Source organism: Diabrotica undecimpunctata, chromosome 2 (assembly GCF_040954645.1).
Source record: "Diabrotica undecimpunctata isolate CICGRU chromosome 2, icDiaUnde3, whole genome shotgun sequence".
NCBI classification, from domain to species: domain Eukaryota; kingdom Metazoa; phylum Arthropoda; class Insecta; order Coleoptera; family Chrysomelidae; genus Diabrotica; species Diabrotica undecimpunctata.
The window spans coordinates 179,998,530-180,022,536 of record NC_092804.1 but is presented as its reverse complement, the minus strand read 5'-3'; the positions used below and the strand labels follow the sequence as shown (position 1 = coordinate 180,022,536).

Sequence of the window (24,007 nt, the reverse complement as noted above, 5' to 3'; positions counted from 1 at the left end):
AAAATCGGAAGCTGTTGGATGTGATAATATTTCTGCAAAGATGCTACAACTCTCCCTTTCTATTACTGCTCCTTATATTACGCACATTATAAATTGTTGTTTGGAGGTAGGTTATTTTCCGGATACTTGGAAATACGCTTTGGTAAAAGCACTGCCTAAATCAAATAAACCTGAATCACTTAATGATCTTCGCCGAATAAGCATCCTACCGGGACTGTCAAAAATTTTAGAAAAGGTTATCTATAAACAGATATATGATTATATTTTTAGAAATAATGTAGTTACGTGTATACAATCAGGCTTTAGAAAAGAGTTTAGTACAACGACCCTGCTTCTTGACTTAACCGATAATATACTTCGATCATTTGATGAAGGAAAAGCAACCTCAGTCATCTTGCTTGATTTTTTTAAAGTCTTCGACACTATTGATCACGCTCTTCTGTGTGCTAAATTGAAATATTTTGGATTTGATGATACCTCCTTACAGTTTTTCAAATTTTATTTGGTAAATCGTTATCAAAAGGTCATAATCGATAATAGTTCATCAGAATTTGCATCTGTCAGTTCAGGGGTGCCTCAAGGTTCGGTTCTTGGTCCTCTTCTTTTTTCAATATATATTTCCGACCTGTATAAATCTTTAAATAATCTGAAATTGCACTCTTTTGCAGATGACACACAACTGTATTTCTCTTTTGAACCTAACTCTGTAAATCAAGCGTCACAAAAAATAAATCAGGATTTGGAATCTATTTGTACTTATTCCACTAGACATAATCTTAAACTTAATGCTAAAAAATGTAATTCTTTGTTATATTGTTCAAAAAATTATAAAGCCACTGTTCAGGATAACTTAAAACTAATTATAAAAAATGAACCTCTAAAAAATGTTAATAGTTGCAGAAACTTAGGAGTCATATATGACTGTACGCTACGTTTTCAAGAGCATGTCACCCTTTTAGTAAAAAAGTGCTATTTAGTTATGCGTCAACTGTATAGAAGTAAAGGCATTTTAAACTTTAAATTGCGTAAGTAACTTTGTGAAACTATGGTTATGTCAATTCTTAATTATAGGCTCTTGGTATTTTACCCTTGCTTAGATCAAGTTACGAAATTGAGGTTGCAAAAAATTCAAAATAATTGTTGCAGATTTGTTTTTGGCATAAGAAAATATGATCGTGTATCATGCAAAATTAAAGAACTTCAATGGTTAACAATTGATAATTTATACAAATATCACCTCGTCTTATTGATATATCGAATTATTTCGTCGTCAAATCCTATTTATTTAAGGAACAAATTAGTATTTCGTGGAGACGCTCATAATCTGGAACTGAGATACCCTCATAGTCTTATGCTGCCAAGATATAGACTAGCTATTTTCCAGCGATCGTTTACTTACAATGCTGTTTTAGTGTTTAATAGTTTAACAAAAAATTTAAGAGGTAAATCTCTTGATTTCATGAAGCGGCATTATAAGAAATTTTTACTACAATCGCAGTAACGTTATTATTATTATATAGTATATTGTTGTCGTAATTGTTACGATTAGAATTTTTAGAATTTTTTTTTTGTTTTTATTTATCATTAATATCATTTATCACATAACATCACAAATTATTTTCTTTATCTTATTTTTTTAGTAGCCACATGACTATTTCTACCATTTCAATATTATATTATTATTTATGTCAATTTATAAATCAATTTTTTTTTCATGTTCTACTTATTTCAAACTGACTTTGTAAACTTGAGGTTAAGTGGAGTAGCTCTAGCTAGACTTCGCCTCATGTATCTCTTGTTTGTAAATTTTTACAGACTAAATAAAGGCAATTTATTATTATTATTATTATAAATATTGATTTTTTTTGCTTTGGGGTTTCCATTCATGACATTATCAATGCACGAAAACCTGCTTGGAACACAATAATTGTATATTGACCTAGGCTGAAAAAATTGTTATAAATACATATCTGATCCAGTACCATGGTAATTTTTAGATCCAACAGTAAAATATATTAAGTCCCCATTAATATTTGGGACTTTTTATTTTCTGGATGGTATAATTATGTTAATCTTCTTAGTAAAGATTAGTTCTGGTGTCATCATATTATCTAAATTTATTTGAGAGATGGATTCCCCAAGTAAATTTATGTGACTGTTCACTACATGATCCGGTGTTTGAGTATTATTTGCTTTTAATATATAATTCAAGTAAGAGGAGAACTGTGATAGCTTCTAAAGATACCATTCTTGTACAAAAAGGCTCCTGTTATATTTGGAGGTGCTTGGTTTTTTAGGATGGTGAGAGAGGTCATACTGGATTTCAATGCCGCCCTTTTCCATCAATGTACTCAACTATATGACACAGTTGTCAATATGATGATAGACAGTTAGAGATGAACACGCACGAGAAATCATTGGTGATAGAAAGACAATCAAGAAAGATGTTGGACAATAACAATTAAGGTAGTAAACACGCTGATTACCACCTTACACAAAAGTAATAATATAAACGAGAAGTCAATGAGCGAGAGAAACTTTGATGGCAAAATGTGCTTGAATAGAAAAAGATAAAATTATATAAAATATAAATAATATATCATTTGATATTTATTTATATTTTATATACATAAATCAATTTTGACAATCGTTGCGAATCGAATCTTTTATTGACAAATATTATTTTAATTTTTTACTTCTCAATAATTTGTATGTATTTTTTTTTAGTTATTTATCATGAAGTTTATCATTTAAACCTGCTTAGAATAAATATAGGATGACCAGAAACGAATCGATCGAGGATAGTAAATTGATGTGAACGACCGCTATTTTGTGAGGCTACCCGTGACGACGTTATCTTGTAGCTCTAGTTTGGTTACACTTGCCTTAGCATTTTACTATAGGAAAAAAAGTAATACAACGCCAGTACAGAAGCTTTGATTCAATAATTAAAATTAAAATTTTGAAGCATTCATTGACCACAATGAGTACAGACAAATTCGTATATACTTCATCTAATTTACTTGGCGTTGCACGTCATCCGCGTCATAGTCCGTGATGTCACATGATACCAACACGAAATATTTAGGCGGTAGGTGTGTTCTTTTTTAGAATCACTTTGCCGAGTACACTGGCATTACAGCCACTAGACATATTTTATTATATATGCGTAGACGTAATATTTAAAGATTTATATTAATGTTCACTTAAAGAAATACACAATAACATGTTTCATTTAATTTGTATAAATGCACTATAAAGCGTTTTTATAAAGAACATTTGTTCGGAATACACTGTAACTGTAATTGAACGAAGGTGATATTTTGACATAAATTGGTAACACTTATTTGACAGTTGCGGTGTTGAGTAATGTTAATAAGTAATGAAAAAAGTGTTGTTTTTGTTTAAGTATTCCATTTTACATCTTTATACGACGCATACAAGTCGCTCAAATTGTTTTTAACAAGATTATTTTTTAACTCTTGTTTTGTTTATATTTATTTACATTAAATATTAATTTATTTTGTTGTATAATCCACTTTTGCAATAATTATGTGACCTATTTGATTTAAAATGGATTTAGGATTTTTTTATATTTTGGCAACTATGTCAACTTCTTAGTCAACTTCGATCTCTGTCAATGATAATGACATTAATGACGTGCAACGGTAAGTAAATTAGATGGACTGTAGGTATTTCTTTCTATGTATTTGGACGTACAGCTCGTCAAGAATTGCAATGTCTCTGAGTTTTGACAAGAATATAAATTTGGAGGGGAGGATCCGTCAGTATCCCGAATATACTCAGTTCCATTTTGTTAGCAGAAGCAAACAGATCAGATGCATATCAATTACACTGGTGTAGGACTTATTAATCTGGTTCCGTTACAATGGAATTTAAATCAAAAGTTCATCGTAAAGTTTTGAGTGGTCAATCTCGTGAAATTATAGCAAATGTGATATATTTTATGAAACGAGAAGCGGAGGTTAAACATTTGATAATAGAACTAACGAAAATTCAAGAGCGTATTTCGTGCGCAACTGGTGTTAGTGTTGGTTCTGTAAAGCAAATTTCAAATAAAATAAGGTCAGTTGAAGATGGTGAAATTGATGCGTTCCATACACCTAATATTAAAAGACAAGTGCGACCAAAACTGAGTTGGATAATATGGATAAGGAAATTCTTCGGAGATTTGTAATAAATTTTCACGTCCACGAAAAAAAAGTTCCTACGTTGAGAGGCATACACAGGAAATTTGTCAATGAAATTAATTACACAGGATCGTATGAAAGTTTACGAAAAGTATTACATAAAATTGGTTTCCGTTGGCGAAAAACTCAGACACAGAAAAAATTGCTTATGGAAAAACCTGACATCCAACAAAAAAGGATAGCTTTTTTGCGAAGTATTATGAGGTACAGAAACCAAAATCGTCCTATAGTATACATGGACGAAACATACATCCACTCTAGTCACACATTCAATAAAAGTTGGAATGATGATTCTCACGATGGTTTGCGTAAGCCTATCTCTAAAGGACATATGTTAAATAGTTCATACAGGAGAAGAAATGGGGTTCATCAAAAATTACTACTAAAAATTTAAATCAAATCAGATTTAAAAACTGGTAATTACCATAGTCAGATGAACTTTCAAAGTTATAAAAAGTGGCTAGTGGAAATATTGACTCCGAACTTACCAGCACAAAGTGTATTGTGATTGATAAGGCACCATACCACAATGTTCAAAGTGACAAAAATATAATGACTGCATCAAAAAAAGATGAAATAAAAGAGTGGCTAAGAAAGAGAAATATACCATTTACAGATGGTATGTTTATGGAGCCGAGCTATACACTTTAGCAAAATTTTATCAACCTCATTATAAATCATATGAAATAGATAAACTTCTAGAGGAAAATGGACATTCGGTATAAAGACTACCACCTTACCATCCCGAGTTAAACCCCATTGAGTTAGTTTGGGCATCCATGAAAAACTATGTTGCACAACGGAATGTAAGTTTTAACTTTAAAGATGTGGAGGTTTTATGTGATCAATTTTTTGAGACATTTTCAGAGGATTAATAGAAATCACGGTGTGAAAATGCCAAACAGGCAGAACAGTTTTTTTATGAAAAGCGCAACGGCAGTGGACTTAGTTACGGAGAAAGTGATAATTAACTTGGATGATGATGACGACAACAATGATGCTGATAGTGATAGCGAAGATGATCTATAAGATACAGATTCGAGTTCCGATCCTGATATTTGAGGCATTGAACTATTGTAACAGTATTTTGTAAGTATACTGTTATGAATACGGACGTTAGAGAGGAAAAAAAGGAATGAATAAACAATTTATTTTATTTTTATATTTCAATATGATGTATACAATGCTAAAATGATCATATAAAGAAAAGATGATGGTTTAAATAGAGATTGTTTCTTGTTCACTTTAAAGCTACTTTGCTAATTTAGACAGAAATTTATTAAATGACCATTTATATATAAATCATTAACGACTGCCACTTTTCTAACAGCCAGTTTACTTTTTCTTGTTTTGTTAAGGACATACCTAGAATTACTTAGCTATGTATTTCTTTGCAATTCTCTGCAATTTTGTGCAATATCTGTATGTGAACTTTTTTATTGCTTTTAGTTTTCAAACATGTTAAATTTTGTTTATATATATATATATATATATATATATATATATATATATATATGTATATATATATAAACAAAATGTTTATGTTTTATACTATTACTAAAATTATATTTTCACTTGCTACAAACATGTATTTTATATGTATAACGTAATGAAATAAAATAAATCTAAATTTATTCTACTGTAGAATCAAACAAAATTTGAAATGATTTTATTAATAATTTGATTACTAAATATCAATTTTTGAAGTTATACTTCTATACGCGCGCTCCACGTTGGAAATTTGTATGGGAGTGAATCTGTGAAATCATTACATATGTAAGATAATGAGTAAGAGAGATACAGAAGATATATTTTCTCTCTCTTCCTCTCTCGAATATAAAAATGTTCCTTTTGCATATATAATTTATTATTATATATATATTATATAAAGATATATATACATATAATATTATACATATAATAAAATATTTATTAATATTATTATTTATGTGATATGTTTCGTATTATTTATTAAATGTTCATAATGTTTTGTATTTCAAAATAATAATCTCAATAAATCACTGTATGATCCAGAACTGTCAATTTTGAAATACATTTGTGTCATGTCCTCGGTAGTATAGTAGTCAGTATCCCCGCCTGTCACGCGGGAGACCGGAGTTCGATTCCCAGACGGGAAGGGCTTTTTTATTATTACATTATTGTCATTTTTAAATACTTATGGATATTGCATTTTAATTTGTATTGTATTATTATATGGAATTATGTTGCACTGTATTGTAGTGTATTTTTTTATGTATATTATTGTCATTTTTAAATACTTATGAATATTGCAGTTTAATTTGTATTGTATTATTATATTAAAAACAAAATAAACAATGAATTTTACTGCAGAGTATGTGTAAAAAAATTTTTGCATTCAACTCCTTTCATACATATATGAAAATAAAAATATACATTTTCATCAAAATATTGATTCAATCCTTCATTGTTAGTAAGTTGTTATTAATTTTGTTTCTGTTTCTGCTATGTCTTACCTATAAAATTACATATGTAATGATTGTGCAGATTGACTCTGAATGAGTGAAATAAATTTGTAACGGCGAATGCGTGTATAGAAGTGTAACTTCCACCGGCAGTCCCACTGGACTGCCACACCCGTTTTTTTTACAATATATTTCATCTTTAAAAACAATAAAAATCGATAATTTTTATCATATAATATTACGTGGAATAATTACTAGTAATTATTTAAATTTCAATACCTATTGAGTTCAATTGACCCTCCCCCAATCGTAGTTCCATAATAAAATAATTTTAAAATCCAAACGCATTTGCTATCTTCTTTACTCCGAATGCGTTCTCTGTTTATTTTTCGCATTGCTAGAGTTTAAACTGAAAGACAGCTAACTTTGACGAACTGTAGTTATGCAAGAAGGACTCAACTCCAAAAAGTGTGTTTTTCAGGAAAGCCATTTTCGCAAAGCTATCTATTGTAAATTACAGGTACAAGTTATAACCTTACTGAAAGTTGTCATCATAATCATCATGCAACCTCTTCTGTCCACTGCTGGACATATGTCTTTCCCATTTTTCGCCACTCCTCATGGTTCTGTACTTCTTGTTGACATTTCTTAAATATTCGTCTAATGTCGGCCATCCAGCGTGTTGGTGGTCTTCCTCTGCTGCGTTTGTCTTCTCGTGGGCGCCAGTCAATTGACTGAAAGTTGTACCGTGTTGGGAAGGGATAGTATTTTTATTGTTGATACATAAACCAACATCGTATAAAATAACATCTTTGGTATTCCCAAAAAACGGTGATTGATTCCTTATTGCGTATTATACATATTAATAAATAATTACATTTCACATTAGGTAAATTAAAAACAAACTTCTTTAGATTATATTTTGATTGTAATTATTTGAAAATAATAATAGGAAAAACTAAGTAAAAAATAAATAGCCCGCAAACTAATTTTTCGCTAAGGATTTTTGCTTAGTTGAGGAGATATGTCGTGGAATGCAATTTCAGATTCCCCATGTCTCTAATAACATCTTTATCAACGTTTGTTTTGCCTTGCAATTCTTAGAAGGCACATATTAAAGCAGAAATCTGAATTGGTTTCGAAAAATTAGTTTACGAATTTATTATCAGATGTTGCTATTTTCGTGAATTCGAAGCCATGTTATAGTTGCTTCTACCAAGAGAGGAAAGATGTATTTTCACGTCCAGAGCGTCTGTGAATAGTCGTTCTGAAGATCCCTTTTAGGGTGAAATACGTATAAGCAGATATAAAGACGCACTATAAGTGAAATCAAATCTTAACTGTCTTTTTCCTTTTATAGTATAATTTTGAAGGCTAGAGTGGACTTCCAACATACTTTTCAGCATAAGAACTATCTTGATAGTTCTATTCTGGCCACAACATGAATCACTCTAAACTGCTACAGCAACAAGCACATGCAAGATGTCAAACAACACTGGTTCTTTTTTGTAAAATAGAATATGGCTCCTTTGATTTATTTTATTAAACATAGATGGACTTGGTTTGCTCTTGCAAAACACATGACTGACTTTATGAGGTTGGATCCTGAATGCAAATCTCAAAACGATAGTTATGTAAATGGTAGTTGATTCAAACTATTATAACACAAAATATTGATGCTAAAGCTTTTAGTTTATTTTTACTAAACAAAGTTTGAACCTTTCTTATGCTATATAAGCAATAATATCAAATTTTGTATTTTATTAGTTGGTTCCTTCTTGCATAACTACGTCCATTTATTTTTGTCTATTCTGTCTATTTTTTGCTTTTCTGTGTTTTATTTTAGAGGTACTTATAATTCGCCCGTCTCTTTTCAATTAGTGCAATTTTACTTTTTGATTCCAATGTTTAGCCTTTTTGCTCATTTTAGATTGTATTTAAAAACTATAATTTTAATTATTTACTATAGACACTTACTTTTTTTTAATATGATATCTTTTGTCTCATATTTATTCCCATCTGTTAACGAACCCTGTCATAGAGAAAATATAAAATTTCTCTGCAAAATTAAAGCAGTAGTACGCACATTGTTAAAAAATCTGTCATTCGTTTATTTATTCAAATTTACTATTTTGATGAAAATTTGAATTAAAAAAACTCGAACAAAAACTCTCATGAAACATAATACCGAAAAACGTGCTAAATAAGCTTTATTAATTCTTTTGTATGATGGAAAAAAAGCAAACACTGGCTAGAATTTTTCGAATTTTTATTTGTTCAATTGGGTCCAATAGACTTTTAATACACAATTGGAATTGATTCAATAAAAACCAGTAAAACAAAGTGAAACAATTAAAGTCCACTCTGTGCATTATTACGGGCCGTTTGTTTTACTGGAAACCTTTCATTCATGTAACAAAAATTTCAATAATGACGCGATTGTAGGACCATATTGAAACAATTTCGAATCCTCCATTGAATTTCAGTCAGGCTGTGGGCCATATCCTCTTTGTTGGAAAAATTAATAGCAAAAAATATTTTCAGGAGTTTTTAAAACTAGTTAGATATCTTTATACTTGTAATATCCTACAACATTTTATTTTTATTAAGAATGAGCCACAATTTTAGGTATGTATAAATTCTTACCCTTCATCTTATATGTATATAAGTTAGATAATTGAGGAATTTGCTATAAAAGGATACTGCTCCATATTTGGCAATTGTTGGAAAATTGAAAAAACTGTTTTTTAATAAAAGTTTTTATTTTAACCCGAAAAACATAATATCAATCGATGACGAACAGATTTAAGACAACTTTCAATTAGATAATTAAAAAAAAAATAAAAAAAAATAAAAAAAAATAAAAAAAAATAAAAAAAATAAAAAAAAATAAAAAAAAAATTGAAATAAGATGGAACTGCATCTTTCTTTCACCAAACACGTGAAATAATGCTTCTTTACAATCATTTTTGAGAAAAAAAAAACAAATTCCCAACAAAAACTCTTTTATTCGGTTACAACAAACAAACGACTATGGTTTACTACACAAATACGAAAAAATATGTAAAAAGAAACAGATTGGTGTCAAAAAAATAGCATTGAAAAAAAAAAAACATTAAACACACGGTCAAATACATTCTTCATTCATCTACCTGTTCGTCATCATCCGTTCCAGATAATTTGGTTTTCTGGTTCTCTGCCATGGCTGCATCACTTGTGAGACGGGTGAAAAAAGCCATTTGGTCCATAGGAACGAATCGTGTTGCCAACTGCATTACATCTGCATATTAGGCTTTTTTTGACAGATATAGGACTGCAATAGACAGGAATATCAGAAGAAAGTGAGATGTCGCTGTCAAGTTTTCTCAATATTTGGAATAAGTGAAAACTCGGAAGGCCAGTAGATATACTGACTTTAATACCATCTAAATGTTTATTACTGTACTGGAAAATTCGGTATCTTTGCTTTTCTGCAGCTGAGATAACTTTTTTAAAATGTCCTTCATAGTAACCACTAAAGTCTAGGATCATATTTTGTTTTACCAGAATGGAAATAAACTGTTTGAATGATTGTTTAACAAAATCAGCATGTTGTTTGGGGCTAAAAACGTAATCCTTTTTCCTTAAAAACTTCTCAATAACTCCAAAGCAGCGATTACAGGGAAGAAAACTATGTCCTGGCTCAGGAAAGCGGTACTCAATTTTGTCAATAGACTTAGTTCTCACCAGCAAATACGGAAACTGAATCATAACTGAGTTTTTGTTTTGCACAGCAGCGTTATCGGAGAAAAGGTATAAAACTTTAACATTTTTAGGGAGTATATTTTTTTTTATAGTAGTACAAAAATGACATTACCTCGTTTGGTGACTTTCGAGCCGTAGTTTCATCATATATATAAAAGTGTGCTTGATTTGTCTTACCAGAATGGACGCAGAAGATGTATGTCCACAACTGGCGTTTGTAGAAAGCTTCCCCAGCAGGAATTTTTGGAAGTGGTTTTGTTTGAAGTCAAAGGTTCGAACCTTTACTTCTTCGCTATGCTTGCACAATGTGGTTTTCTCCTTCAGCTCCTTGAAAAACAAATCGGCCTTAATTTCATGCAACTTCTTTTCCTCTGTAACATCTTTGAGTTTGTTATCTAAGACATCACATTTTTTGCACGTATCTGATCATGGTGAGCCAAACCTGTAGTTGAAGTTTTCTTTGAAGTATCGATAGTACAAGTCATAGGGAACTTTGGGTTTATATTTAGGATTGCTGACACTTTCTGGTTCGTAAAATTTCAAATAGAGTTGGTGCATCTTCTTTACATTAAGATCTGGAGATAAATAGAATCGACGGGATTTGATTCTACTATATTGCGATTCACGCCTTGGAAAGCTTTGGATGTGAATGTTCACATTTTTGAGTGTTTAGTTAGATTTTTGGTTGAGTCTTTTTGTATACTTTTCTTTGTTACCAGGTGGCGCTGCAATATCTCTGTCACGAAAAGTTTGAGCAATGAGATCTACACGTTTTCTTGATATGCCATGGATTGAACCAAAAGCATGTCTACAAACTCGTTTAGATAGCTTACCCAGCTTTATAAAATATTAGTGGGACCAAGTGCAAGCTTGCCTTTCATTAGTCTTTTTTCGAGTTCTTTGAATAGTAGTAGTTTAAATTAACCTTCCCAAATAGGTATTTTGCAAATCTTTGTCACATATTTTGTTAAACTTTTGTAAGACAACTTTTCTTGTTTCTTTCTCCATATTCTGAAAATACTGTCTCGGTCCCTTCTGTATTCCTTTTCAGTTCGTATACATTTTCCCTTCGGCAATGGTTTTTTTTTTCATATTTCTTTTCCAGAGAGTGGGGTTGGCACTTTTTCTATTTTTGGTTACAGGAACAACTGGGGGCTTTTCCGTGGTCTCCAGGTTGACAACAGGTTCAATGTGTTGTTTTTTTACAGAGGTCTGTTTCTTCTTTGGATGCTTCCTCCTAGCTGAAGGTCCTGCGACATCACTATTAAAACAAGTTTCATCAGAGCTTGTAGGTTCATAGTTTGACTCACTAGTGCTATACGGATCTGACTCGGTTTCACTCATTTTTACACGAAGTTAAATTTTTACATGAACAATCAAACCGCATGAAAACGCATGCCATGTAGTATTGATAGCGACTAACAAGTTAAAACAAATCAGCTGCCCTGCCGGCCTAGCAATTTAAAGTCGTTTGGTGCAAAAAGAATGCAGGTTTGTAGCTGCACCTTTCGTGCATCAAATGAGTGAGGAGGCTCACGTCTAATTCCTTTATTTATTATCGAATCTGCATCATTCTTATACCAGTCAATCCACCATTTTTTTTAATTATGGCATATGTTTCCACCCAAAACGGTCTAAATATGGAGCCCCATCCTTCTTACTACAAACTCCCCATTTACAAATTTTAAAACACGTTCTAAAATATTGTTTTGAAGCTTGTATACGTATACTTTAGGTACGTGGAAAATAGTTATAGTAAATGAATATATATAACTAATATACATTAAATAGAATACATACAAAATATTTTACTCCAGTTTATCTTCCACCAGAAAAACCATAAAAAATTCCCAACGTATTTACTCAGCGAAAATAAATACTCTCATTGCGTAACGGCCCATTTTTCTTTCGCAATCCTCGTTATTTTATTTTCTCCTAAAATTCATAACTGCCTGTGGTAAAATCAAAATTAATAGCCCCAGAAGAAAAAACATAAACCGTTCTTGCTTGTGTAAATATACATTTCAAATTTTTGGAGAACTCAGTGGATTATTTCTAAATGGATTGACAAATTGGTGGAGATCTTTATCAATTAAGTAAATGACTTGAAAAAGCTCTTCTTAATTGTAAGCTAGGAAAATAGTAACTATGGAAGAGGAACTAAAATATACAAAAATCAAAAATTTGAACGAAATAGATAGAAAATATGACGATGAAAATAATTAACTTAAAGAGCAAGATAATCATAATCAATAATAAAACTAAAACATAGAAAAACGATAGGAGTGATCAAGAAAAGGAAGCATAGCTTTCTTATCGTCTAAGCAATGAGCGATAGTTTTAATTTACTTTAATTTATTTTGTTATTTTATTCTATTTTACTTTAATTTATTTCTATTCGATTCGGTAACCGATTCCATTCGACAATCGATTCCATTCGATAATTCATTTCATTCAATAATCCATTTAATTCCACAATCAATTCGATAATGAATTCGATTCAGTCATTGATTCAATAATCTGTCTTTTCTCTCTCTTCAATCCTAACTCCCTGAAAGGGGTGTTGCGATCATCGTAATGTCGTGTATTGTCCGTCCCCAAAGATCTCTGTCTTTGGTTATTTCTTTTAACTCATGCATATGTCTTAAGCACATTTCTGCAATTTTATCGATCCAGCTTGTTGGGATCTTTTTCGTAACCTTTGACCTTCTACCTTTTCTTGAATAATAAGCATTTCTATGTTTTCTGTGTCTGGTCTCATAACATGTTCAAATTATTTGAATCGTTGGAGATGTACTTTACTGGATAGCTATTTGCTGACTTTTAGCTCATTTAAAATTGAAATATTGTCCTGTGGTCAGCCGACGGAATTGGTATTATACTTCTCTAACAGAACATTTCAGTGGCGTTGCTTTTTCTTTTCGCTTGTCGTAAGATCCAAGGTTCAAATCCGTATGTCAGTATTGGAAATATTAACCAGATGATCAACCTCATGTTTAGAGTTCGTAAAATTTGAGAAATTCCATATTTTGGCCATTTTTCCTAAGGCAACTTTTGCTAGATCACATCTACGTTTTATTTTTTCCTGTAGTGCCCCTGTATTTGGGATCAATGATCCCACATATAAATATGAGCTCACAACCTGAAACCGGTCAATCGTGGTTATGTATGGATGACTGTTAAGTAGTCCATCCACTATCATGTTCTTTGTCTTTGATGTTTAACTGCAGACCAAATATTGACTTCCGGTTTTAACCAGTCGTATGAGATTAACTAACTCTCCTTAACTATTTGCAAGAAGTATGTGTGTCATCTGCATTAACATAATATGCTTTTCATATATATTAAATAATTCTGGAGACAGTATACATCCTTGTTTGACACATTATTCTGGATGACATTCGTTTAAGAGTGTGCCATTCACTTTAACTCGTCTAGTAGTGTGTTCGTATAGTTCAGTTATAAGCGAAATAAGTGGTACGTATGCTTCTTTTAGTATCTGCCATAAGTGTTGCCATTTGACCCTGTCAAATGATCTATCAAATAAATGTATAGTGGGATATTGAATTCCCTAGATTTTTCTATTATTTGTCTTATGTACAAAAGATGTTCTCGAGTACCTCAACATTTGGTAAATCCAGTTTGCTCTTCGGGTATTTCTGTTTCTTGGAAAGTTTTTAGTCTCTCATTAATTATGTGTAGCATTATTTTCTGGCATGTGAGATAAGAGAGTTGGTTCTATAGTTCTTGCATTTATGGAAGCTGTCTTTTTTATGTATTACTGGTATTGTAGATTTTGTTCAGTCGTCAGACCATTGCTTGGAATGTCATATTTTGTTACAAAGCAAGTGAATCAAATTTATTTTGGTTTCTTCCGTAGCTTCAGATAATCTATTTAATCCGATGATCGATTCGATAATCGATTTGATTCGATAATCGATTCGATTTGATAATACATATGATTCGATATTTGACCAGATTCGATTTGATATTTCATTCGATTTAATAATTTATTCGATTCGATTTGATAATATATTTGTTTCGATAATCTATTCAATTCGATAGTCCATTCAATTCGATTCTATTAGACTTTATTTGATTCGATACGATACGATTCTATTCGATTCGATTGTATTTTATTTTATTCTATTTTATAAAATATACAAAACTAAACTTATTTTAAATTTAAATTGTGGTTTAGTCCCATCAAAAATAGTAAATTTTATGTTATTAATAAACATGCACGGCACTGCGTTTACTACTTCATGTAGTGTGTAGTCGCACGATGTGTCGTTACAGTTTTTACTGTCGGTTTTATTTTCTTTACATATCAGTGCAACTCACCACTCCGTCCGTAGCCCGCGATAAGAAAGTTATGCTTCCAATAAACAATTAAAATTACAAAAAATCTAACATTTACTATGCATTAAAAAACGATTAAATTATCCATCCAAGAATTTTTCGAAAAGTGGAAGAAGACATCACTGAAACCCAATTTGGATTTAGGAATGCCATGGGTACACGAGAGGTATTATTTGGATTTAACATCCTCATGCAAAGATGTATGGATGTAAATCAACCACTCTATGTTTGTTTTATTGATTACAATAAGGCGTTCGATAAGGTCCGACACAACCGTCTTATACAGTTACTTAAAGATAAACACATTGACAAAAAAGACTTAAGAATAATAACTCATCTCTACTTTAACCAAACAGCAAAAGTCAGAGTAGGCAAAGAACTTTCGGAGGAAGTAGAGATAAAAAAGAGGCGTAAGGCAAGGTTGCATACTCTCCCCCTTATTGTTCAATCTATATTCGGAAGAAATAATTAAAAAATCACTAGAAAATGTAACAATTGGAATAAAAGTCAACGGCAGACCCATCAACAATATCAGATATGCCGATAATACTATACTAACTGCAGAGAATATACAAGATCTACAGACACTTTTAGATAATGTAGTAAATGCTAGTGAGGAAAGCGGACTAACGCTTAATGCTAATAAAACAAACTTTATGACAATTTCCAACATACAACAACAAGACATATTAAACATAAGAGGGGTTCCAATAGAAAAAGTAAAAAAATACAGATATCTTGGTACAATTATTAATGAAAATAACGAGTATACAGAAGAAATAAAAATGAGAATTGGACAAGCTAGAGCAACATTTAATAAGATGAGAAAAGTATTATGCAGTAGAGACCTTAGTTTGCAACTTAAAATAAGAATATTACGTTCGTATGTGTTTTCGGTGCTGCTGTATGGGATGGAGGCCTGGACCTTAAAGAAAGAGGTGAGCGATCGACTTGAAGCATTCGAGATGTGGACCTACCGAAGAATATTAAAAATAAGTTGGGTAGACCGAATAACAAATGTTGAGGTCCTCAGAAAGATGAAAAAGGATATGGAAATCATAAATACGATTAAGATAAGAAAGTTACAGTATCTCGGCCACGTTATGAGAGGGGATAAATATGTGTTGCTACAAACCATAATGCAGGGAAAAATACAGGGAAAACGAAGTATTGGAAGAAGACGCATCTCCTGGCTCAACAATCTGAGAATGTGGTATAATTGCCGTTCCGTCGACTTGTTCAGAGCTGCAATCTCAAAAGTGAAAATAGCTGTGATGGTTACCAACCTCCTTAGAGGAGACGGTACCTAAAGAAGAAGAAAAAAACGATGCACCTGTTAAACTTAAGAGTTTTTAACTCAAATGGTTGTTCTATCTATTACATATGCAAGTAAAGTATGGACATTACAAAAAACACACACATAAAATAGGTTAAATATGTTAAAAAAGAAATAACAGATATGGAATAAAATAGCTTGAGTGAAAATGGTTAAAAAAGACAGAAAACTAATCAAACCTATTAGTAAAAATTTAGACCAAAATGTTGCACTGGTACTGATATCTAATAAGGTAAAACTAAATCAAGAGAGACAAGAGAAACAAATAGAACAAACAAAAGAAAAAGGGAACAAGAAAAAAGTATAAATAGAATAGATTTAACTAAACAAAACACAGGACAACAGACCATCAAAAAACTGACAGCAATAAGTGGAAATCAGAAAAATGGGAACATTTGATAAGCAAACGACATTAAAATTGAAAATCCTTCACTGAAAGGCAAACAAGACTTCACTTTAAGAAAGCAAGTTATAACGGGTGTTTTTTTTAGAGGTATAGAACTTTAAAGTGGAATAAAACAAAGATTATTTTTTATATGAACAGTGAAGATAATTTCAAACGTTTTCCTCACTAAATCCATTGTGGCACGAGCTGTGTGACATGTTGCGCCGTCTTGCTGAAGCCACAGCTCCTGCACATTATGGTTGTTTAATTCAGGTATAAAAAAGTCAGTAATCATGGCTCTATAGCGGTCATCATTGACTGTAACGTTCTGGCCAGCATTGTTTTTGGGGAAGTACGGACCAATGATTCCACCAGCCCACAAAGCACACCAAACAGTCAATTTTTCTGGATATAGTGGTTTCTCAACATACACTTGAGGATTATCTTCACTCCAAATACGGCAGTTTTGTTTGTTGTCGTAGCCATTTAACCAAAAGTGAGCTTCGTCGCTAAACAAAATTCGCTTATGAAAGTCGGGATCAACGGCAATTTCGTTTTGGGCCCATTCACCGAATCTACGCCTTACTAGGTGATCGTGTGGCTTCAATTCCTGCACGAGTTGAATTTTGTAAGCACGCAAACCAAGATCTTTTCGCAAAATCTTCCATAAAGTGGATGGACACATATCCAACTGCTGTGCACCATGGCGTATAGACTGATTCGGGTCTTCCTCTATACTACACTCAACAGCAGCAACAACATCTTCTGTACGCACTGTACGACGTCTCTGTGGATGCGTATTATCATTAAGAGTGAACGTGGTGCGAAAACGTTCCACAGTTGATCGAATTAATTGCTCTGATGAGCGATTATGTATACCATAAAATGGACGTAGAGCGCGATACGTATTCCGAACAGAACTATGATTTTCAAAATAAATTTGCACAATTTGAAAGCGTTGTTCAGGCGTCAGTCTATTCATATTGAAATGTCAAACTAAAGTAAATAATAATCACCTGACAGCTGTCAAAATGGCCGCCCCTTAAAGACGTGTTGCCAACTTCTATTTCAATACCTCTAAAAAAAAACACCCGTTATTTGTTGTTGTTTTAAAATAACTCTTGTAGTTTTAAATGCTGTCTGTTGAGGTAATAATAGAATTTTGTATGTTCTAGTCAGTAGAGTTTTATCTAATATCATTTTTTGTCTCCCCTGCAAACAGGTTATGAGTAAAAATATGTATTACAAACTGTTTAACAGTTTGTTTGATATTTGTATATTATAAAGTACTTTGAAAATTGCTTTTATATTTTGCAAACCTTGTACCTTGCACACAAATTTAATTTTCAACGCTTTATAACTTCACCAACTGACAAACGTTGTTCTAATTATCCCCCTCCGCTCACGCCTCACCCCCTCAGAGCTGGTTGGGAAAGTATTGCTGAAACAATTCTCATCCCCGTACTTTACGCCGCCAAGAAGACATCAGGTGAAAACTTCCAAGAAACATTTCCAGCTAAAACCTTCCACGCGTCATTTATCCACGATAGGCGTGGTGCTGAGGCAATGTTTCACCCCGGGGAGCCCCTCCGCCCTTCGAAAGAGGCTCATTAAAGCAGTGAGAGTTCTAGACAACGGTTTTTTTAGTTGTCTGATAAAAATTATGGTCGAACTTCGAGACGGGATAAGGAGTTTTACTGGGAAGTTCCACTTTTTTCTTCTGGAGTATTTGAGGCAGAGCAGAAGTGATCCTGTCGCCGGAATTAGTTATGCTATCTTGATAGTTGAGTTGTGGTGAAAGTGGGACAATTTTCAGGAGAAAGTTCGGAATTTATTTAGTACGGGAAAGTTTTATATTTTAAGTTATGCGGGATTTAACGCGCCATAAGAGTTTAAGTAATAAAAATATTAAGGGGATGAAGATATTACTACACGAGACAAAATATTTTTTTGGTTATGATTTGCATTATAATTTCAAATTATTAATTACACAATATGCCTTAAATATTAAAAAAAGTGGTACACTAGGCGGTTCTGTAGACTAGAGCGAAGTTTATACTATGTTTTCTGTATTTTTAAAATTAAAATAGTATTTTTGAAATTGAATAAAATAAATTTATTATTTATTTATATTTTTTTATAGATTTTAATAAAACTAAACAAGTTTACATGTTGTATAACGGACTCTGCTCGTTGCGTACATGGACATTTCCAACTGTTTACTATGACTACGAACCACGAATCACTATTTCGTGTTTTCACCTCCACTTCTGATGCTCGGTCGTCATTCGACATTAAAGAGTGTGCAGATTGAGACCTCAGTGCCGTTTGACGGTTCTTATACAGATTGAACGAATTTAAAACGGAACATACAATTTAATATATGTCTGTTTGAACTACATTTGAAATAGTGGACCAATATAAGACTTGGACAAAAATAAATCCATACCCGGTGATAGACATTGTATAAAATATCGTTCAACTATCTGTCTCCTTCAAAGGAAAGATGAGCTTGCCTAATAGTCGGAGAGATAGAGCCGAAATTTTGAACTGATCAGTAATATGACATTTCTCTATTGGAATATATTCATTGTAACTGGGTTAAGACTTTGCCTTACAGGCGGACGCCGCTCGTGGTACAGGGGGTGGCTATACAGGGATGAAGTTGTCATTTTTTTTCGGAAAAATCAACGATCGATAATATGGCTGAAAATTTGTCCAGAGTAAGATCTTGGTATAACTAGACGAAATCCCAAAGGGCGGACGCGAGAGTGGATACATAAGGGGTGGCGGACAGGGGTGAAATTGCAATTTTTTGGGAAAAAATTATTGGGAAAAAATTAACGATAAGTAATATGTCGACCATTTTCATGGCTCATTATTTAGCCCCTAAAAACTCTAAATCCAAAAGGGCGGACAGCTGGGTTGGTACAGAGAGCCATAAAACGGGGTCAAATGTACTACTTGCCTGCGCATTTTAGGTCTCGGTAACAATTTTCAAACTGATTTTATTATAATATTTTTATACTGATTAATTTGAAAATTTGTATGCTCACTTCTATTACTATTCTGAAAAGCGTCAAGTAGAGTTTTCCTCAAAATTTTCCAAAAAAATTTCCGTACATGAAACTTTTCGTAATTTTTTGAGGTAAAATCTAATTTGTAGAATCCTTTCGATTTTCTGTCAGTTATACCATGATTTTTTCCAAAAATTTTCAAACGATTTTTCCGATAAGAAAAAAAAATACTTTATTAGAAGTTAAGAATTAGAAAAACTTTAAAAATTTCTTCATTTTTCTCACTCTCATTGATGTCATCACATTCATCATCTTCGTCACTTTCACTTTCAATAATATCACATTCATTATCTGCTTCATTCTCAATCACTACTTCTCGAACTGACTCTGGCATCTAAGGTCCACTAAACCATTTGAATTTATATGTTTCATCTTCAAACTCCCAACCATGTTCTTCAACAATCAATTCTGTTGGTACTTTTTTATGAGCATTTGTCCAAATATTTGAAATGTAATGAGCTCGGAGTAGATGTTGGTGTAATTCATCTTGACATGGTGGTAAGCTTGAAGCATCGAAATTTTTTAGTTTTTTTTTTAAAGGCTCGTTCACATCATGCAACTTATACTGCCGGTTAAATAGTGAAAATCTGACATCGTTTACTTTTCTTTTTGGAATTGTTCTCGTCAGTCCTGTTCCATATAAGTGACATATGAAAGTTTCTAAGGTTTCAAAAACTTCATTACAATCGAAGTCAGTTTCACCAAGTTGAATAAAAGCATCTTGATACTTAATACATTTAGCGCATGCGTCTAGAATTACTGATCTAAATGGAACGCGCATCATTATTATTTTAATATTTTAAAATAATAATGATGCAAAATTAATGTCCAAACAGAATTTGTAAAATTATAATTAACTAATGAAAAAAAAGTTCAATCAATTTAAAAGTTAAAAAAAATATATTGAAAATATCTACAAAGTAAATTTCAAAACTTAAAAAATTGATTAAATTGATTTTTATTAATTATTTGTAAAATGTTAAAGAAATTCTACAAATTGAATTTTACCTATTGATAAATAGAAATAATATATTTTGTATTTGATTATTAATGTAATAATAAATCAAATTTTTCTTATATCTGAACAACCATTATTTATGCAATATAAATTTAAATACCTTTTTATTGTAATAATAAATAAGTAAAATTACTATTTGTTATACCAAAAATATTTAATAGTTAACATTATAAAATTACTTTAATTTAATAAAATATTAAATATCAAACATTTATTCAATTAAAAATTAATTCGTAAAATATTTATATTTAAGAAAAAAATGTGATTTGTAAAGTAAATATGACTTAAGTTTGAAAAAAAACATTATCATAATATCATTTTAAAACTACAAAATATTCTATAAAAGATTCAGACGATGACGTAGAGTTTTATCAAATGTTTTAGAAAAGTTTTTCTAAATTTTTTTCTTATTGGAAAAATCGTTTGAAAATTTTTGGAAAAAAATCATGGTATAACTTACAGAAAATCGAAAGGATTCTACAAATTAGATTTTACCTCAAAAAAATACGAAAATTTTCATTTACGGAAGTTTTTTTGGAAAACTCTACTTGACGCTTCTCAGAATAGTAACAGAAGTGAGCATACAAATTTTAAATCAATCGGTATATAAATATCATAATAAAATCAGTTTGAAAATTGTTACCGAGAACTAAAATGCGCAGGCAAGTGGTACATTTGACCCCGTTTTATGGCGATCTGTACCAACCCAGCTGTCCGCCACCCCTTATGTATCCACTTTCGCGTCCGCCCTTTGGGATTTCGTCTAGTTATACCAAGATCTTACTCTGGGCAAATTTTCAGCCATATTACCGATCGTTAATTTTTCCGAAAAAAATGACAACTTCATCCCTGTATAGCCACCCCCTGTACCACGAGCGGCGTCCGCCTGTAAGGCACAGTCTTAACCCAGTTACAATAAATATATTCCAATAGAGAAATGTCATATTACTGATCAGTTCAAAATTTCGGCTCTATCTCTTGGACTATAACTAAGCGATAGGTGGTTTGACAGCATAATAACTGCTTGTGTAGTCTAGTTTTCACAGTGATTCTAGGCAACCTGTTTGGGTGGAGTTATGACTTGTTCTTGAATGAGTTCAGAATACAGCAGCCCGCTGAAGTATTGGATTTTTATAATATAATTATTTGACAACCTTTTGTTGACCAACCACCTAGAGCAGAGTTGAGCCGAAATACATTGATTTCGTATGTTCCGTTTTAAATTCGTTCAACCTGTATACCACAGTGCTCTTGGATACTGCACCTAGGTGCCGTGCACGGCGCCTCTTGGATACTACAGTGTAATTCTAGTGGACCAACTATTGTCAGTTCTTGTCGCTAAATGTCCCGCCCACTGCCATTTTAGAGATTTAATTCTATGAATTACATCAATAACCTTGGTTTTCTGTCTAAACCATTCTATTCTTTTTTGATCTCTTCTTGTTATACCTAGCATTCATCGCTCCATTGACCTTTAAGTGAATTTGATTTTCGATATTATCTCTTTCTTTACTGTCCAAGTTTCTCAGCCGTATGTCATGATTGTTAGTATACACTGATCGAATGCTTTTTTCTTCAGGTAGATTGGCATTTTCGATTTGAATATAACTGTATTTCTATCAAAAGATGTCCAAGCTATTTCATTCTTCTGTTGATTTCTAGAAGTAAGGAGCCAGATTTATGTACTAATTGTCCTAGGTATACATACTCCGAGGCAAACTTGTAGCGTTTTAAATTTGGTGGAATATTTTCGTTTTTCTGTTTGCAAATGAATTTTAAAACGATCAATATATTATGGCATTTTAAGTTGAAATTCTAAATATCAAGTTTTGGTATTCAGCTGTTTTTGTCTTTTGTCGTTAAAACGCAATAAACTGGAATATTTAAAAGTTGTTTCGAGTCCCCTAATATAATATTGCAAGTCAGGTATACGGTTTTTCTAATACGTATTAACTGAGAATATTTTTTTTGTCTTTGTTTATATTAATATTCCCCTATTCTCTGTATGTATTGTGAGGTAAAAATTTTCAGTTAACCAATTTAAAAGTAAATACTCAAGAAGTTTTTTGTCGGTTCGTTGCTAAGAACGAGGTCAAAAAAGGGTAGATTGTTTGTTTTAAGTTTGTAAGCAAAAACTAGCTGTGAGACGTAAAGGGAAATTTATTTTGCGTTACAATTTGTAAAATGTAAGGCATTTTGAGTCGACATTTAAGCCCCAAGCAGAGCAGACAGAAGAGATTTTGAATCGCGAGTCGATTCAATTTTTTTTTGTGTAATATCTTAAGACCGGTTAAGGTGATGATACTCTATGCAATGTGGCAGTTTAGATCAGAGTAATCACCCATAAGATTTGTGCAGTACACCGGCACTGATGAAATTTGGAAAATGTTTATATAGAATGTCCCCGTCGACAGCTTGATTTCCTCCATCAAGTTTCTGTTCCAATCGTTCCTGCCTACGTATGGAAATGGTTTATTTTTATTCAAGTTGAGAGTTATGTCCTTTGCAGCTCCAGTCCCATAGATGTTAACAAGTTTGTTTTGAAAGTTAAGTGCTAAACAGTGAAATCAGGTAACAATTAACATTTTAATTTTAAAGTAAAGACAGACATTTTTTTGCTAAAACAATAATTGCTTTCATTAAAATTTAAAGGATTTGTAATAAATAATAAATTGTAAATTTTATGGTTTAACAGCTGTCATTTTAATTGTTTTTTTTATGTAATGTTAACATATGACAGCTAGCTTTGTTCTTTTCGATATTCATTTGTTTTGTTTGTTTAAAAAAAAAGGTTGATCTCAGTGCGACAACATTTGTAAGTTTTGTAGTATCTCCAACCCCTTTGTAAACGAAGTTTGTAAACGGACACATGTAAGTTTTTTATTCTGTATTTGGCAACTATTTATATAGTATATTTTTTGTGCCATTTTTATGTTTGATAACTGTTTGTTTGAGACAGAAATAAATGTTTATTCCATTTCTCTGAACTACTTTGTTTGCTTTATTTTAGAATAATCTCCTAACCCTTTTATGTATTTTTATTTTAGGGATATTTTTCCTAAATCCGGCAAGTTTAGGATTCTTCGAAGCGGCGTCCTTTCCTTTCAAATAGCTAGAGGTATTTTTTCTTGTCTTTTTTGTCCATTTGTCCAGGAGGTTTATGTAAGTAACCCTTTGTTTTCATATTTTGGTAGTTACCCCAATCTCAACCCCCTTGCCATTCACTTATCCACTACCCCAGCTCTCCAACAACCCCCTGAGTGCCGTTCGCACAAGTAACGATTGTTTTTCTTGCCTTATCTTCGCCCCCATAGTTTCTGTCCCCAATTTTCTACCACATATTCTTACCCTGAGGTAGGCAAAAATATATTCGTTACAAACTTGCAGTTTTCATAACAGACTGTTTTTTATAAGGGACGGTTGTTTGCCT

General features: G+C 32.0%; 1 protein-coding gene across 1 annotated transcript in view; it reads right to left on the bottom strand.

Annotated features, from left to right (window-relative positions):
- Positions 1-24,007, bottom strand: part of LOC140435297 (EGFR adapter protein-like) — a 651,983-nt gene that overhangs the window by 467,178 nt on the left and 160,798 nt on the right. The window lies entirely within an intron of this gene.